Below are 9,888 nucleotides of genomic sequence, written 5' to 3'. Positions count from 1 at the left end.
TGGCTGAGTGCTTAATCGGCCGAGCTGTGAGAGACGAAGAAATGGTGATGCTGAAACACGAGGAGTGGCAGCAATCTCTTATTTGCAAAAGAGACATTGACAGGGAGAGAAATTCCATACTTAAGCCAGGATTGATTGGTTTGATTTATTGTCACGTGTACCTCAGTACAGGGAAACACTTTATTTATGAGCAGTGGAGGCAGATCATAGTAAGCATGGCCAGACAGTATCATAGGGTGGAAATAGACTTGGACAGAGTAAGGCACACAAGATACACTGAACAGGACAAGCACTGGACAAGATCAACATGAATAAGATCAGCATTTTTTGAACTTAGAGAGTCCATTCATCAGACGAACGTGACTTTCCTAATAGTTTATATGCCTTAATTAACTCTCCCCAAGCGAAGTCGGCACGGTGGCACAGTGGGTAGCACTGCTGCCTCACAACGCCAGAGACCCAGGTTCAATTCTCGCCTCAGGCGACTCTCTGTGTGAAGTTAGCGCATTCGCCCCGTGTCTGCGTGGGTTTCCTCCTGGTGCTCCGCTTTCCTCCCACAGTCCAAACATGTACAGGTTAGATGAACTGGCCAAGTTACATTGCCCGCAGTGGTAGGTGTAGGGTAATGGGTCTGTGTGGGTTGCACTTCGGTGTGGCGTTGTTGCGCCGAAGGGCCTGTTTCCACACCGTAAGTGATCTAATCTTATCGGCGTGTGAACCCTCTACTGAACGTTATACTGTTCACAATCCCCAATACCTTCCATCTGAAACAGGTAGCCATTCTCACCAGCTTCCGCCCTGCAGAGAGAACACCAGGCTGTCGCCTCAGAGAGGGATAGATGCCTTCTTGAGACTTCACACAAGACATATGGCTTCCCTCCTCACCACGAGTAAACCACATTAAAGTCCCACGTGTGTATCATGAGCGATGGCGCCACGAGTTGCAACGTGGAACAATCTGTCTGTGCAGCCTCTGCTCCAATTGTTCATCATGTAATGGCATCAATTAGGAGACAGTGAGGACTGCCCATGCTGGAGATCAGAGTAGACAGTGGTTGGCTGGAAAAGCACAGCAGGAGAGTGGACGTTTTGGGCATAAGACATTCATCAGGATCAGCATCAATTACCCTATTCTGCCCCCGTGTAAGTGCATTGAGGTGGAAATGGCCTCCTAATGCTTCTATATAAGTGGCTCAACTGACTGAATAGCCTCCACCTGTTCCCGTATAAGTGGCTCAACGGGCTGAAGGGCCTCATTCTGTTTCTGTGTAATTGACTCAAAGGACTGAATGACTTCTTCCTTGTCCGGTTGGACATGGCCAAGGGCCGGATTGGGTTACCCCTGGTTCCTGTTTGACAGCTCGATATCCTGACAAGTGTGATGTTGCTGCAACTTTAAGAAGTTATTTTGTCCTGGTTTCTTCTAAGAGAGAGATTGAACGAGTTGGCTAGTTAAGACCACTGGGTAAACAGCGAGGAAAGCCTTGGGTTTATTTTAATGTAGCTTGAATAGGTGTGGTCAACTCTCACAGGTTAGGATCTCTGGGTTTTGCTTTCTCAGTAACATCAGAAAATATTCGGGTCTACACAGAGTTGAAAGCTTCAGTGACTATCTCTTGGCTACTACTCTCTCTGAATTTTCTCTTGCTGCTGTTTTTAATTCCTAAATTGGAGAAATGTTTGTGAAATTCTGTGTCTGAATATTTCTTTTCGCCAAGGGCTGTGTTTATGCGATTTTCCTATATTTGAACACTTCATTAGTAATAGCTCCGCGGTCTATTATTCTGTTAAGTTGTCCAATAGAAATACGTTATTCTAGATGCCTCTTTCTTTGAATTCATTTTATCTTCCGTGTTTAAATAAATGGTGTTTGCTTCAAACGGATTAGTTTGACCTGTCACATTGTATCTGGAAAAGACAGTTTATGTATCCTTTAAAATACGAAAACATTAGAGTCTCATCTACCGCCTTCAAATATTTTCAAGGGGCTCTGATGTGGTCCATCACACTAGACTCCTTCCCTTCCTGAGTAATAGGCTGGAGGCACTGAATGTGCTGTCCCTGTTCTACTCTAATACTGTCAATGGGCTGAATGACTTCCACATATTCCTGTGAAACCAGCGTGAGCTGCTAAATGAAATCTATTTCATTGTGGCAATATGCAGTGCCAGGCAGTGCTGTTTCATGAATGTTACAGACCATTTAACAGCACAAACCTGACTGGTGTCTGGGTCTTCCTGCACATGGACAGAGACCGGTTCAGGAGCTGACGGGCGACAAATGTTCTGAACATTGTGGAATCTTCAGTGACCATCCCCACTTCTGATCTTATGTTGCGGAGGGTGGGGGTGGGGAGACATTGATGAAGCAGCTGAAGCTGTTTGTGAAGAGGAAGCTACCCTGAGGATCTCCCACAGAGGTGACCCAGGACTGAGATGATGAACATCTTCCTTTGTGCCATGTTTGACCCCAAACACTGGAGAGTTTACTCTGATTCCCATTAAGTCCAGTTTTGTTAAGCTCCTTGATGTCAACAAAAGTCAACCACTGCCTTGATATCTGGGCCAGTCATTTTTGCCTGAACTCTTGAGCCAACCTCTTTTGTCCATATCAATAGGCCATGGTAGAGGAACAACACGTGCTTTCTACAAACAAATGGTACTGAATGTCAGGGTTTCTCTTCTCAAGAATGTTAGGGAGCAAGACGACTGAAAGTATTTGAAGAAGAGGTAGATGGGCATGGACCTGACAGGGAGTTGAAGGCGATGAAGAATTGGGTATGAAAGAGGATTTGAGACCAACAGCAGACCAGTCATGATCTTAGTGAAGGGCAAGGCAGGCTTGGGGAGTGAACGACCTGTCCCAGTTTCTGATGTTCTCACATTCTGTTATTGGAGGGTTAGTGGGTGTTATTGTCATAAATATGCAATTACTGAATATTGCGGTCAGGGAGACCAGATGATTTTGTGAGCCATCTCTGGTCTGTTTCAGAGTCAATCTGCGTCGACAGCATGACCAATAAATGAAGCCCAAGTTGCAGAGAGGGGAAGCTCTATGAAGAGAGATGAGGGGCCTCTTTCATACCTGTGCCTGGATTTTCCATTTATATTTCCCAAATCACCTCAAAGCGTGTGTGACAGTCTTGAGAGGCTGAATGGTCTCCTCTGTTTCTGTGCACCAGATTATAGGAGTAAGTGTCCTCCAACTGTCTAGCAGGTATGAGGGGCTGAATGGAACACAAAAACATGGGACTGAGGAGCAGGAGTGGGTCATTAGATACTTTGAGCCTTCTCCACCAGGAACTACGATTGTGGCTGATCAAGTTGTGGACTCAGCCCTACCTTCCTGTCTGTATCCCAATATCCGTGACTTACTTCCCTGTCAAATATTTAGTAATGCAGCTTTCAATCAATGTGAACATAGACGCATGATAAACTTCCAGTGAAGAGAATTCCCACTTGAAAGGTAATTTTAGATTTTTCGTTGTTCCTCTTAGAGAATCAGAGAGTCATGCAGAACAGAAACAGACCCGTTAGTCCAACCATTTTCACTCCGATCAGATATCAAATCTGATCCAGTCCCATTTGACAGCATTTTGCCAATCTCCTTCCTCTTTCAGATACTTTTTAAATGTGTGATCGTAACCACCTTCAGCAATTCCTCTGACAGCACTTTCTGTACAGACACCACTTTCTGTGTGAAACATTGATCTTCAGGTCCCATCTAAATCATTCGCCCTCTCCCCTTTAATGTATGCCTCTGAATGTGATCTCCCCTACCCTGAAGAGCAGAACGTGGCTGTTCAGAATATCCATTCTCCTGATGATTTTATAAACATCTATAATGTCACCCTTCAGCCTCTGACACTCCAGGGAGAAACACCTCAACCTAATCAACCTCTCCCTGGGACATCAGTGTAAATCTTTTCAGCAGACAACCGCGTTGTATGCAGTTTTCTTAAAATGGCCTTCCCAACACGGTGTACAGATGCAACATTCCACCACAAACCCTATACTCAATGCTATGACTGATTAAGGAAAATGTGCGAAATATGTTCAGAACCACTCTGTCTACCTGCGACTCCACTTTCAAGGAACAATGTACCTGCAGCCCTCGGTCCCTTTGTTCCACAACACTCCCTAGCACCTTGCCATTAAGTGTTTAATTTCTTCCTAAAATGCAAAACCTTATATTTGTCTAAATAAACTTCATTTGTCACTCCTTGCCCCTGAGCCCCATCTAATTGTGGTCTCGCTGTACTGTGAGATAATCTACTACACCACATTTCTGATGTCATCTGTAAACTTACTAACTATGGCCCCGATATCCACATCTGAGTTCTTTTCATAAATGATGAAATGCAGTGAACTGAGCACTGATTCTTGCAGCTCACTGCTGGTCACAAGCCTCCAGTCTGAAAAATATCCCTCTTCCTTCAAGCCAATTGTGACTAGCTTCTTCTGTGTCCCATGTGACCGAACCTTTAATCTGTCTACCAATTGGAATGTTATGAACACCTTGCTGAAGTCCATATAGACAATGTCTACCAAGTTGCCTTCATTAATCTTCTTTTTTCCCTCTTTATAAAACTCAACCAAATTAATGAGACATGATTTCCCGTGCAGAAAGCCACGTTGTCTACCCCAATTAGTCCTTGCCTTCCCAAATGTATGTAAATCCTATCCTTCAGAATCCCCTCCAACACCTTACCCACCACTGACATCAGGCTCACGGGTCTATAGTTCCCCGACTTTTTGGGGTCACTGTTTCATTTTCTAGTCCCACTCCTCCACTGCTCACAACAAATGTTAAATGTGACCAGGTTGGTGATATGGCTGATGATAAAGGTCTTAGACTGGGTCAGGGTCAGTTTTAGGAACAAGTCAGGCTAGTTTCTTCAATCTGCTCAAATAGAACGTTTATGATCCAGAGCAATGTTACTCAAACTATGATGGAAAGATGAATGGCAAACCTTTTGGGTATTGCAAATATATAATCAATACTTCCCTGTTTAAAATGCTGAGAGACACACACACACACAATCTCTGCAATTTGAAGTTGAAAGAACTTTGTCCAAATATTTGTTTAACTTATGACAAAAGGAAAAATTGAGAGATTGTCCAAAATGTGATTCTGCTTCTGAAGATATTCTACTCACACAAGCTGCTAGCAATGGGATTTCATCCTGGGACAGTTGGATTTGGCTGAATTCCCTTTGCATTAGGCAGTGAGAAGAGTCCAATGAATTCTGGTCAGTAATCACCCAAAGGGTAGCATAGTGGCTCAGTAGTTAGCACTGCTACCTCACAGCACTAGGAACAGAGGTTCTATTCCAGCCTTGGGCGACTATCTGTGTGGGGTTTGTACATTCTCCCTTTGACTGCGTGAGCTTCTAATAGGTGCTCCAATTCCCTCCCACAGCTTAAACTGTGTACATTAGGTGCATTGGTCATGCTACGTTGTCTGTCGTATTCAGTAATTTCTAGGTTAGGTGCATTAGTCAGAATTAAATCTCAGGGAACGGGCCTGGCAAGGTTACTGTTTGGAAGTTTGGTACGGACATGTTTGGCCGAAGGGCCTGTTTCCACACTGCACGACTTCTTTAAAAATGAGAATGGTAATGATGACAGTATAGGTGTTTTTTTTTATCTCACACACATTGCTGTGATGAGGAATAATGAGGGAGGGAGAGAGCGTGTAATAGGCCATTCCTTCTCAGGAAGATTACATTGTCTCCCTGTCTGAGTTGAATCACACAATAATGTCATCCTCTCCCAAACTAAATCATGTGAGGTCTCCTTGTATAATGTCCAAACTATGTTTCCATCACATTCCCTGTTCCATGTCGATGCATCATTGTTGCCATCTCGTACAGAGCCATGCCCTTAGCAGAAAAAGGTCTTGGTCAATTTGAAAATATGTTTATATGCCCCTGCGTCATTAAAAAAATAAAATATTTAATGTATTTAGAATACCTGTGTTTAAAAAATGCATTCATTTTAAGAAATACAGAAATTGCTGGAAAAGCTCGGCACGCCTGTCAGTACCCAGCTGCCTTTTACATGCTGCAGTTGTACCAGCCTCCACCACCTCCTCTGGCAGCTTATTCCATATGCACACCACCCTCTGCGTGAAATGGTTCCTCTTAGGCCTCTTCAAAACCTTTCCGCTCTCACTTTCATCCAATGCCCTCTAGTTTTGAACGCCCCTAACCTGGGGGAAAACCCTAGGTACTCACTCTATCCATGACCATTCTGATTTTATAAACCTCTACTGTTGCAAGATGTGACTCCAATCAACACGAATAGCTGTGCTTTCAGTCATTCTGGGCCAAAATTCTGAAATTCAATTCTGACACTTCTTTCTCCATCAGATCACAATTCTACAACCAGTTTTATCAGTTTGTTCAGATGTATCATGAAACACTTGTGGGATTTAAACCGAGACCTTTGTGCTCGGAGGTAGGAACACTAGCATCACTGAGCATTACCCATAAAGCTGTAACAGTATTCTCCTGTGTGTTTGTTCATCAGCCTGTTCTGCAACAGGCAGGACTTGAATCCAGTCCTACTAGTCCAGAGCTAGGAACACTACCACACAAGTTCAGGAATTAAGATCAAATCCAGAGTTCTGGTTCAGAGCCAGGGACACTACCCTCTACACTACCATACCCAGACTTGGGTCATATTTTAAGTGCCAGCTTTCTGCTCGGTGTGGATTTATTATAATCAGGTTACCATTACTGAACTACACAAAACACTTTGTATTGTTAAATAAATGCAAGATATTTGTCTCAACTGTAGGATATTGAGGGTACGTGTTGTGGTACTGAAATTAACTATGAACGTCTTCAATCGCTATTATCTGTAATCTACAATATTAAGGAAAGACATCCTGCAGTCACAGTCTGCCCAATGAAGGGTTTCGAATAGATTTTTATCACTGAACACCACAGACAACGAAAAAGCATAATTTCTGTTCCCAAAAATCGATCAGTATTACCCACCTCTAACGTGCAACTGCCCTCTTCCTAAAACAATGAAAAGACACTAGGCCGCTGATTACTGTCCAGCCTCTCCTCCCCATTGACAGTGTCTGCAATCTGTCCCTCCTCCCCCAAACCACACAAGGCAACCCAAGCTCAGGGTCTTTGCGAAACTCAAGGCCGGAGTGTGCAGGTATCCTGGAGACGGGGAGGATATTTTAAAGGGGGAGAGTGAGGAGGTGGTAATATCACATACTGGGCTGAGGGGTGGCAGATGGAGTTTAGTTCGGATTAATGTGAGGTATTAGGTTTGGTAATCAAACCAGAGCAGGACCTATACAATTAAAAGCAGGGCTTTGTCAGTGTTGTAGTACAGAGACCAAAGCCATCAGGTATAATTCTTTAAAATTTGCATTTCAGTTAGATAGTGTGGTTAAGGCCTCACTTGTCTTCATTGGTCAGACCTTTGAGTATTGGAATTGGGACATTATGTTGAGGTTGTACGGGATATTGGTGAGGCCTCTTCTGGAATACTGTGTCCAGTCTGGTCATCCTTCCCGCTCATTCCATAGCCACACCATCCTCTGGGTGAAAACGCTGCCCCTTAGGTCACTTTTAAATGTTCCCCTCTCACCTTAAACATGTACCGTCTAGTTTTGGTCTCCCCACCCATAGAAAATACCTTGATTATTTACTTTGATATTACTGACCTTGATATTATTAAACTGGAGAGGATTGAGCAGACATGAACCTGGATGTTGTTGGAAATAGAGGGAGTGAGGTATAAGGAGAGGCTGGGTAGACTGGGACTCTTTTCAATGGAGAGTATGAGATTAAGGGGTAACTTTACACAGGTTTTGAAAATAAAGATGGGTGCAGATAAGCTGAAGGGCTGGTGTCATTTCCCGTCAGTTGGGGATTAAAAACTGAGGGAAATTTTACGGTGTGAGGAAAAAGATTTACAGAAGTCCTGAGAGATAATTATTTTCGTCAGAATCTGCCTTATGTGTGGAATGAACTCCCAGAGCAAGTGGTGAAAGCAGGGACAGTTACAATGTTTGAAAGACATTTAGAACACTACATGGATAAGACATCAGTTTGGATGGTGCTGTGAGCAGCTGCCCTCTCCCTCCCCCTCTCTGAATGAATCTCTGTTCGTTTTCATCCTCTACCAATGCCGGTGCAGTGGCGTGGGGAGGCCAGCAGAGGGTGGCATTGCATTACTTTAAGCACCACAGAGACTGCCAGACTTGCCCCACACAGAGACACACAGATACACACACACAGGAATTGTCAGGGCGCGGCGTGAAGCTCATCTGGTAAATTAAACTAAACATAAAGGAATGCGCAATTTGCCTCGTGAACTGTTAAAATACGAGTGACAGAAAACTCTCAAATTCCACTGTTTACATAAAAACATCAATTTATTTTTTAACTCTGATAGTGAACATTTTACATCAAGCATTCTGAAATCTGAGACTCCCTTTCTCTTAATTGTTTATTACCCCACTCCAACTCGAAAATGATATACTGTTTCAATAAGACACTGATTAAAATTGCACTCATTTAATTTTAAAATCACACAGCAGCTGTTGTTTGTGTGTCTTCATGTGGCCAAAGATCTCCCTGGGTCATCTTCTTTCTTTTTACTGCGAATATGTTCCAAATGAAAAGATATCTTTGATAAAGAGTGTTTCCTAATCTCTTGGATCTCTGTGGATGGCATTTACTGTGTCTGCAATTTTTTAAATGCCTGCATTTTAAATATGCACAACGTTGGATCATCTCATTGGTTCAACTTCCGAAAACCAATACATTCAAACTTAATTTGGTTTTAGTATCCTGTGGCATAATTTAAACTGATTGGTAATATTCGAAATGTTGTCCAAGGTGCAACCACCTCAGGGATCTATTTCACAGCCAAATGTGACATATTTTCAGTTGTCCTTCACACTCTCGGTCTGCCATCCTCTCATATCACAGGCGCTTGGAAGCTCTCAGTTCAGAACAGCTTTCCCTCTCTCTTAAAGGTACATACACACTTTCGACTTCATGACATTAATATCCTGATGTCAATACAGAATCTTGGAGCCAATCTGGAATTCTCTTCTCTATGGTTTGTCAATATTTCATGCACTCCGTCTGGTTTGTATCAGGAATTTTGTTGCTCCATTGACAGCATGTCATTATTCGACTCTGTCTGTGGGAATATAGCGTTATTACACTTGCTCACACTAGGTAGAGTCGCAGAATTTCAGTTGTTGCATGGGAACTGTGACGCTATAACAATCTCAATGTTTGTAGATGGCACCAAACCTGGAAGAATTGTAAAGTCTAACAGTGTAGAACTCTAACAGTACAATCACACGTTGGTGTAGTGTTCAGGTGTATGGCAGCTGGGGATCAATGCAGAGCAGTGTGAAGTGATGCACTTTGGTAGGAAAGACAACAAAAGACCATATAAAACAGGCCATACCGTTAAATAGGGGGTGCAGGAGCAGAGGGCACTGGGTGTATATGAGCACAGATTGTTGAAGATGTCAGGACGAGTGGGGAGAGCAGTTACTATCACAGATTAGTTTCAGTATTTGAGCTGTTTACAGGGGGAGGTGTAGGAGGGAGTGTCGGTGCTCCCTTCCTGGGAGGTGGTGGTGACGATGTGTTGTGAGCCTACCCTCCTGCCAACGAGACTGTGGGGATTCCATTTTTACCAGCTCAACACAAAACGGAGATGGCATCAGGGCCACGGCTTCTAAGTTGTGCCGGGGGGAAACGGAGCTGCCAGTGGTTTGAAAGTGAGAATTGCCCTTCACTGAACATTGCACCTTACTCGGTCGGTGGGACGTGGATGTTTCAGAATCTCCACACGAGGCGTCCATGTCCTTTCCGGCTCCTACCAGGGT

The sequence above is a fragment of the Chiloscyllium punctatum genome, unplaced genomic scaffold, assembly GCF_047496795.1.
Source record: "Chiloscyllium punctatum isolate Juve2018m unplaced genomic scaffold, sChiPun1.3 scaffold_220, whole genome shotgun sequence".
Classification (NCBI taxonomy): Eukaryota; Metazoa; Chordata; class Chondrichthyes; order Orectolobiformes; family Hemiscylliidae; genus Chiloscyllium; species Chiloscyllium punctatum.
This window is presented reverse-complemented; position numbering follows the sequence as displayed.